Consider the following 9,700-nt stretch of genomic DNA (forward strand, 5'->3'; position numbering starts at 1 on the left):
TATTGCAGTACTCCAGGTAGGTGGTGATGAGTGTTCTCTCCTTGGGTGGTGCTGGTGGTGGTAGGTGTAGAACAGAGGGGACAGATTGAAGAAGATGTTACACAGCTGAAATGAACAGGTAGAATCCCATGGGTGGAGGCAGCTGAAGTGACAGGGAGCCTTCTGTTTGTCACATGGCCTAACATCCCTGATGGGAGATGACCCAGTTGTCTGTACTTGACCATGGGATGACGTGGCTTTGTTTATGTTCCTGATTATGGCAGATAGCCATTGTGGGTAACCAGGGGAGGTCTCTCTATCTTCCCCAGGAGGGTGGCCAGCTCCTGATTTTGAAAACACTGGGAACCTGCCCAGTGGGGGTTGTAGGGAAGCATCTGTCTCTGGCGTGAAGTAGGAGGCAAGCAAGCAGAGTTAGAAAGGGGGGGAAATAGAACTTTGGTAAGAGAAATATGAGATCAAGGAGGAGAATAGGTTTCCTAGGTGTGGGTGGGGATGGAGAGTGGAGAGGAAGCTGATCAACGACCAGCCTCACAGGCCTAGACAGATTACCCAGGCTGACCAAGGATTCCAGGAAAAAACAATTTCAGAAACTCAAACAAACAGGCCTCTGAGCCTATTTCCATGATTGCTTTACTTGTATGTAGTTTGTAGCTCACAGATTCACAGAATATCAGAGTTGGAAGGCGTTTCAGAGATCTTCTATTCCAACCTCTTCATCTTACATATTTGATTTTTGGATTATTACCAGTGATTAGAAGTCAAGCGTATGCTAATAAATGTTTAACAACCAGATCCATTAAAAAATGACAGCCACAACATATACCACACAGCACGCTTTTACGTTTAATCCCCATTAATATTTTTTTCTCTCACTTTCTTAAGTGACAATCAAGCCCTGATTTGTAGTGTTTGCCCATTTCCAAGGTGTAGATGTTCACCCTGAAAATTTAATAATTGGCTTTCCAACCAGCTGGTTTGAGCTGGCTTCAGCAAACCCCTGTAGGGGCAATCAGCCAACCAAGAAGGGAGGTAAAGCACATAGGGAAACAGGGTCTGCTCCAAGCTGGGACTGTGAAAGGGAAAATCAGAATGTAATAAAACCTGGTTAAAGAAAAGATTTCATGTCAAGCTCAAGTAGAAAAGGGGGCCGCTAAACTATACATAAGGATCCTATTGGGTTCATATTAACTTAAAAATCACATATGAACATTATCCATTAGGAGGGGGGCAGGAGTGAATGGGAGCTGAGACACTGAAGTTCTGTCTTCTAGAACTTCTCGCAATCTTCATGGGGAGGAGTGTGGGGTGTGGGGTAGTAAAGGCTTTATAGAGAAAGTAGAAAGTAGATAGTTATTGGGTACCATTCTTGGAGGTCTGTGGAAGCAGCCTTACAGCCTGACCTCTAGACAGGCATGGTATCCAATCCAAAATCTCCCATAAGAAGGCAAAGTAGGGGCAGCTAGGTGGCACAGTGAGTAGAGCACCAGCCCTGGAGTTGGGAGGCCCTGAGTTCAAATGTGACCTCAGACACTTGACACACTTAGCTGTGTGACCTTGGGCAAGTCATTTAACCCCAATTTCCCTGCCTTCCCCTCTCCAAAAAAAACCCCTAAAAACCAGAAGGCAAAGTCACTGGGAGTTGAGAGTGAGGGTGAGAAGCTGTGAAGGTGGGAGAGTGAAAGACCTAGAAAGCTGGACTCACTTTCTCAGAACTCACTGGGGACCTTGGCCTGTTCTGCCCCTCCCTGGGTCTACCTCTACCATGGCAGTCGTTCCCTCCTTTTTCCAGTCTCTAGTCATGTCGGGCCACAGGAAGGAATTTCTCATGCTACAGCTCAGCTGGTGACAAGTCTAATTTTAGGACTAACCTTCCATCTCCTTCTCTCGTCTACCATAGGAAAGACTCAAATGGGACTCCCGTGAGCTCCTTGTCTACAAACAGCAGTTAACTCCAGCTCTTTGCCTCAGGACCCAATCCTGGAAAAAACAAAGGAAGAAGGACTCCTTCTATTCCCTCAAGGAGACTGATGGACATCTGAGTTTCCCAGAAAGATCCGTTCCCCTAAGAGGGACGAGAAGGAAGGGACAAAGATCTATGTTCCCCTCCTTGGGGGTTGTTGCAAAAGGGGAGACACTAGTGATTCTGAGTTAGTCACTTAACTTCTTGGTTCCTGAGTTTTCTGCAAGATAAGAGGCCTTCCAATGGCCCTTCCAACTCTTGGTCTATGATTCTTAAGGTCCTCTGAGACTTTGGGGATTATCTACTCTGTTCTCTTTTTACACATGAGAAAAAATTATTTGTCCAAAGTGACGCAGTCCTTTGACAGAGTCTAAACTTGAACCCGGCTCCACTCCCAGAGCTCAGGGAGCCTCAATCAATTAACCCCTAAGGACAGAATCTATTGTGTCCCCATTACTATGCCACAGACTGTGGGAAAGAGGAGAAAAGGTTTAGATTTGGTCCCTGACCTCAGGGAGTTCACAATCTACCTGGGGCGTGATGAATTGCACAATTGGGAAAAATTAGTACCTGTATGTTAGATAAGGTTCACGAAACTGGAGACTAATACAGGACAGTGTATAATTAAATGGTAACCTATGTGGTTTATGGGGTTTAGAACTGGAGGGAACCTTAAAGATTGTCTAATACAGTTTTTTTTTTCCTTTTGCAGGTGAGGAAACAAAGTCCAAAAAAGGGGAAGTGACTGGCTCAAGGTCAAGTTGGGAGACATCTCTCTGGGAGGCAGAGGACTTGGGTTCAATTCTGCCATTGATACTATCTGTGTAGCCTTGGGCAACAAACTTAACCTCTCTGGGTCTCAGTTTCCTCATCTTCATAATGAGGGGGTTGGATTCCATGGCTTCTGAGGTTTGTTCCACTTCCACATTCATACTCCTTCCCTTTGATCTCTGACAAGTAGAAGAGCCTGGGATTCAAATTGGGGTCTTTTGACTCCATAGCCAGTGTTCTTTCCCCTCTACTATGCTGCCTGAGGAGGTCAGAGAAAGGACAGTTCACTGTGGGCCCTGGGGGTCAGGTCAGACTTAATGGGAAAAGTGTTAAATTTAAGTTAGAGGAACTGAGTTCAAATCCTGCCTCTGACACACGCTGGCTGGGTAAATTTGGGCAGCTCATGTAAGTTCTCTTGGCTTCAGTTTCTTCAAAGATTGGAATAAATGACCTTTAAGGGGCCTTCAAGCTCTGATATGTTCCACCCCCTTGGTCATGTCATCCTCCTCCCCCCTCCTCATTTCATTTTATTTTGTTTTATTTTTACTAGACCTGAGATGAAGTCCCTCCACCAGTGTAGACCAACACCTTTTCTACAACTTACAGTCTTGGAGAATTGTCATTGACACTGAGGTTAAGTGACTTGCCTAGGGTCACCCACACAATATGTGTCAGAGTCAGGACATGGACCTAAGTCTTCTTGATTTTAAGACCGGTTCTTTAGTTACTAAGCAAGGCTGCCCTTCTTCTCGCCTCCTTACCAGGAAAATATTTACAGGTTCCAACACTATACAGCGATACTCACTGATAATAACTATCATTTCCACTTCCGTGTCACTTTATAATTACAAAATACCTAACATTCATCTCTCATTTGATCCTACCACCAACATTTAATAAATGCTTACTGCGTGCAGAAGACCAGGCCTCCTGTATACAGAGCGCTGTGCCAAGGAAGGAGATATAAAGTTGAGATAAGACCTTGACATCACTGAGCTTAAAGTCAAGGAGAGGGAAAAGATGCTAACACAGATTGCTACATTACATAACCTCGCAGGACGATTGCATCAGAGAGTTATGGGCAAATGGTACATGAAATCTGATGGGACTGGAGTGGGTAGATGGGTGGAGGGAAGTCATTACCAGCTGAGAGATCAGGGAACACTTCCTGGAGCAGGTAGCATTTAAATGGGCCTTCAAAGACTGGGAGGGAATTGCTGGCAGAGGGAAGAGTGTGAGCAAGGTCATCAAAGCATGTGAGCTCTGTATGTCTTGGGGTGGGGCAAAGAGGCTAGAGAAGTCAGGGACAGGCACTCTGGACAGAGGATGGTCTTATTTTGGCTGGAGGGCAGAACGCTTGGAGGACCATCATAGAGAAATAAGGCTAGAAAGGTAATGTCCCCGTTGGGCAGGTAAAGCAAGTATTATTGGCTCCATTTTAGGGATGAGGATACTGAGGCTCTCGGTAACTAAGTGCTTTGTCCAAGGTTGCACAGACAGTTAATGGCATCTCTGTGACTAGAAGCCAGGTTTCTTTACTTTAAGTAGAGTGCTTTTTCCATGATGCTTTGTGAAAGTGGGCATTTCTTCATACCCGTATACCACAGATATGTCCACGACTCTCTCCCTATTCTAGCCTAGACCCTGGATTTGGACCAAAAGATGTAGCACAGTATAATGCAGAGTCTTACATTCTGTCAGTAACTAGCGATGTGACCTTGGACAAATCATTTAGATGACCTCCAAGCTTCCTTCTACCTCTATACCTCTAACACTTGGCTCAGGGTAGGGCTAGCAAACACTTAGAAGTTCATCATGCATCCATGGCTGCCACAGCAGGCTAGATCGGCAGGATAGATGGGAGGGTCAGTCTGAACAATGCAGGAAAGAATGGTACAGGCTGGTCTGGACTGGTGCTGTTAAGGAGAACGTTCCAGCAGCCTTGGGCAGATAGACTTGGCCACCCGCCCTCCCCTGGGCTGACAGGTGCTCCTAAGAAGGTTAGCCTTTATATTTTTAGCCTTGGCACCTGGCACCTGCCCATTCACTCCATCTCTGACTGCTTTTGCCTCACTTCCCAGTCTTTAAAGAGCCTGTGTTCCCCAACCAGAAAGGGGTTTATTGGGCTAAGAGACATGATGTGAGATCATCTTCTCAAGGAAAGGATAATCTAAGGGAATAAGGAGAAGAGGTCGGAGGGAGCAGGTATACATGGAGAGTGCCTGTGAAGCGAAGATTCTGAAACCTTTGGACCCAAGGAGGTTGTGACTGATGGGACTTGGAAGTGAGGAGAAAGGACCCTCCTGATGGGGAGGCCTGTAGATTCCTCACTGCAGGATACTTCTTCAACTAGACCTGATGATTATAAAGACCGCCAAAGGCCCTGAGGGACCTTCGAAATAATTGTGTCATGGCAAGAAGAGATGGTCAAGGGCTTAGTCTAACCCTCCCATTTTACTGTGACTAGGGAAGGTCAAATGTTGCCAGAGGTCAAATATTGAATAGAGCTTTCCAGATTCCTCTGAAGTCCGTTACTCTTCCCCCCTTTACCATATTAACTCTCATGAACCCTGTGGTAATAATACTAGTGTAGGAGAAGGCAGGGGAGGGAGATCAGTTGGTTGGGGGCACAGAGAGGGTAAAGAGAGTTGAAGGACAAGGCAGGAGGCCCCTTGGGTTTTAAGGAGGAGGAGAACAGAGCTGGGAAACAGATAATCACAACCTTCCATATTTCTGTCTCTCTTGTTCCCATACTTCTACCGAACCTGTTTTTTGCTATCATCTTAACCCCCAAGAAGCCAGGCCTCTCTCTATTTTTCCTTCTATCAACCTTCTATCGTCACTTAACTTCCTACCCTTCTTGGAACCAAAGGCCAGCCATTTCAATGATGTGCTCAGTGGTGCCCTAGCATCAACCCCTTTCTCTCTTGTCCCATCCTATTTTGCTTTTAATCTAAGACCTAAAGCTCCCCTTTATTTGGTCTTTTCTCCTCACGCATGCCCCTCCAGGGAGGGGGTTGCCAAGACGCTGTCATGGTGTTCCTTCTTTTCTCTTCCCCTTGGTGACCCCATCTCCTCCCATAGCCTCTACTCTTAGCCCATTGAGGTTGCCTTCAAATATATCCTGCCCTGTGGTGCTTAACTCTAGAACCAAATCTTCAACTCCCTGTTAGACACTTTCCCCTGAATGTTCCACCAAATGCCAGACTCAACATGTCCTTGAGCGAAATCTTCATTTTCCCTGTCAAAACACCCATCTCCCCCATTTTTGCTAATGGCACCACCATCCTCTCATTCACTTAAGGCTAGGAAACTTTTTGTTGTTTAGTCATTTTTCAGTCGTACATGACTCTTTGTGATCCCATTTGTTGTTGTTGGCAAAGTAGTTTGCTATCTCCTTCTCCAGCTCATTTTACAGATGAGGAAATCGAGGCAAACAGGGCTAAGTGACTTGCTCAGGGTCACACAGCTAGTAAGTGTGTAAGGCTGGATTTGAACTCATGAAGATGAGTCTTTCTGACTCTAGGAGCAACACTCTATCTACTATGGCACCACCTAACTGCCCGTAGAATACTTAGAGCTAACTTTGACTTCTCCAATTGTCAAGTCTGGCTGATTCTTTTACAGTTTTACCTCATCTCTACACCTACTGCCATTGGCCTGCTTCAGTCTTCCATCCCCTCATGGTTAGACGATTGTAATAGTCTCCAAATAGGTTGCCCTGTCTCCACGGTCTCCCCACTCCAATTTATCTTGCTTAGTGCCCCATATACCCTAAAAATACCCGTATCCCTGTATGTTAATGTATACCTAAGCCCTATACAAAACACCCTCTAGATACCATACAAGTATACAGACACATACAGAAGGACACCCACTACTTCCTATATATATGTATATGTGTATGTGTATATATATATATATATATATATATATGTTACAACCTTACAGACACCCCTTTTACACAGACCCCACATTATGCATCTTCTACAGACACAACACCCTTCATACTATATTTTATACCTATTGGCACAATACCTATTGGTATTGTGGGTGCATCCAAATGCACTTCCTAGCACACACAAAGGATAGAAAAGAACACAGCCTTCAGTCCCCCAGAATACTGGGGCAAGATCCACATCTTAAACTCCTCTCTTAGGGAGCCCATGGAACCCAGGACTTTCTTGATCCATGTACAGAGCTATCCTCGACGTCCAGCTGCCTCTCCTGGCTAGGCTGCACTATGTGGCTGGAGGGAGGTTTCCTGGATTTTTTGTGTATTTGATGGATTTTTCCATGCTACACTGTGGTGTGTGTATATGGGATGTCCCCAGTCCCAGAATCCCCCAGGACCTTTAGATTCTCTGAACCTTCTTGTCCCAGAATGGGTGCTGATGCACTGAGCCCAGTTAATGACTCAGGACTACCATTAAGGGTCCTTAAAATGGTTGTTTCTTTCCACCTTCCCTTCTGACTTCTCCCCTTCTCTGCCTGTTGCCTACAGGGCAGAGAGCCAGGGAGAACTCAGGCACTGAAAACTGGTCCCATGTGTTTGTGTGGGTGTGTGTATAGCTCACGTGCAAGTCTGGGCATTCATGGATGTGGGGGGGTCTTTGTGTTTGTGTGTGCACAATTGTGGGGAGGGGGGACAGGAGGGTCAAAGAGGTCAGAGGCAGTAGCTGTACTCAGCTGATCTCAGGCCTCTGAGCTTTCAGGGAAACATGAGACCTTCTTTACAATTTTCCCAACCCAAAAGCAAGTGCATTAACCACCAGTAACCCACTCTGACCACAGACCTCCAAGAAATGGACTGAGTGTTGGCTGCTGGAGACAGGGGTCACCTCTGCTCCAAGCTCCACCCACACACTATGGCCTAGAGCCTGAATCAGCACCCAGAGAGGGAGAACTCTAAGGGCCTGGGAAGGGCCCAGACAGCTCCACCCAAGGTAGATAGGAGAGAGCCTGAAGCAATACAGCATAGGAGAGAAAGCCTTGGACCAAGAGCCAGGAGAACTGATTCTAGTATTGACTTTACTACTACTTTGTCTTGTTACCCCCACTATGAGCCTCATTTTCCCCTTATGTAAAATATGGGGATTAGTCTAGGTGATCTCTAAGTGTCCCTTCTAGTCTTGACATTCTAGGATTCTATTCTCTGCCAGAGAGGACTAGGGTCCCCCATCTGTTCTTGGAGGTAGGGGTAGAGGTAGGGGGTGAAGACTCTGAGCCAAAGCATGTGGCTGGAGGAGTGGAACTGCCCCAGCTGCCATTATGTGGGGTTGTAAGCAGATGATTCACCTTCCTCCCCACTCCAACTAGGCAGACATACACCTCAGGCATCCCCCGCCATCCTTCCCTTCCAATTCCCTCCCTTCCACCCAATGAAGTACTAGGGATTCCAGGAATCCAGGGTATGTGTAGGGAGGGTAAAGCCACCAGAACTGTGCAGAACTGCATTCCACTCCTTGGCCAGGGAGACATGCCCAAAGAGACCCTGAGCCTGGCTGGGGCACAAGGCCAAGGGGCACCAGCTGAGAAAGGGGTGAGAGCACACAGTAGCCATCTACAGTAACAACACATACATTCCCAGAGTCACCTAGCATAGACCCATATGGCACAGCCATACATCCCATTCCTGGCCCCATGATTCTCATCTATATCTGCCACCCTCTTGGCTCATATGACACCCATCCTGATCCTTCCCCTTTGAGAGCCATGCTATTCTTGTCCCTTAGGACTCCCACCCTCTCTCTGCCCTAGTGACCCTGTGACCCCAAAATGAGCTCAGCACCAGTAAGGACTTTGCTGCCAAGCGAGCCCCAGGCATCATCTCCATGGGATGCCCTCAGTGGCACTAACCTCTGAAGTGGAAGGGTCTCAAGAGGCTCCTCTTCCTTGTGGAGGCAGATAAAGCAGAAGGCTTGGACGTCCTCGGCCCCACAACTTGTTGGCCAGGGAGGGGGCAGGTCCAGGATGGGGCAGGTGGAGCAGGTAGCAGAAGTAGAGGCTTCCTCATCATTGTTGTCCACAGCCTCCACAGGGCCCCCGGAGCTGGTGCTGGCCAGAGTCAGAAGTCCATCTTCTTCCTGACCACAGGGCCTCCAGCCCCCATCCTGCACCTTCTCCCCCAGGTTGCCCGTCTCCTTGATGTGTGGAAGAGCCTGGGGCTCCCCCTGGCCACTCACGATGCCCTCCCTTGGGGGCCCAGCTGCCAGACCTGGATCTAGGATGTCCCTGGGCTGGGGCCCTGCCTTCTTGGGGAGCACACGTTAAGAAGCAGGAGATGATGGAGTCCAGATGCCCTCTGAGCAAAGGGCTAACCCAGGTGGTCCCCTGGGCATGAAACCAAGCTCAGAGTCTGGAGTCCTCTGAGGTTCTATTTTTGCCCCAAGAAGGGCCACGCACCCCACCTTGTGTCCCCCTGACCTCAGCAGCTGAAAATCAAGCCTGGTCCCTGGTCTTCCCAGAGGGACAGGGATGAGAGGGCAAGCTCGGGATTCCCACGGGGGCCGACTAGCAAGAGTGGCACCTGGGAAAGTTTGCTCTTTCCTGCTGGCTGCAGCTCAGGGGAGCCAGAGGAGTGACTGATGTCTGGGAGCTGGCTGATCAACCCTCTACACCAGCTACCCCACCCCTAGTGTGGCAGAGGAGTCCTTGGCTACTCTGAGGTAATCTCTGGTGCTCCCTCGTGGAGGAAAGTTCTGGCCCCCCTGAGCCCTGCTTCCCCCTTGTCAGTCTGGCTGGGTTCTGATGAGACCAGACCAGCGGCTCCTCACTCTCACTCTCTCTGACTCTGACAGATCAGCGACTGACTGTGTGTGTATTAATAGCTCGAGATTCACGCTGAGAGGCAAGGAGGTTAACTCTTTCTTCACCAGAGCTCTGGAGACGCTGGGCTATGTTTCTGCCCATCTGCATTGAGAACCAGGACAAATGGGGGAAGCTTGTAGAGCTGGCTTGGGGCCCAGG

At 48.1% G+C, this 9,700-nt stretch overlaps 1 protein-coding gene across 1 annotated transcript in view; it reads right to left on the bottom strand.

The window, feature by feature from the left end:
* Positions 1-9,391, bottom strand: part of SBK1 (SH3 domain binding kinase 1) — a 119,151-nt gene extending 109,760 nt beyond the window's left edge. Inside the window, exon 1 of the mRNA XM_036738435.1 lies at positions 8,591-9,391. The gene's annotated coding sequence lies outside the window, so the exon portion shown is untranslated. The remainder of the gene's footprint in view (positions 1-8,590) is intronic.
* Between the last annotated feature and the right edge of the window lie 309 nt (positions 9,392-9,700).

The sequence above is a fragment of the Trichosurus vulpecula genome, chromosome 9 (genome assembly GCF_011100635.1).
Source record: "Trichosurus vulpecula isolate mTriVul1 chromosome 9, mTriVul1.pri, whole genome shotgun sequence".
NCBI lineage: Eukaryota > Metazoa > Chordata > Mammalia > Diprotodontia > Phalangeridae > Trichosurus > Trichosurus vulpecula.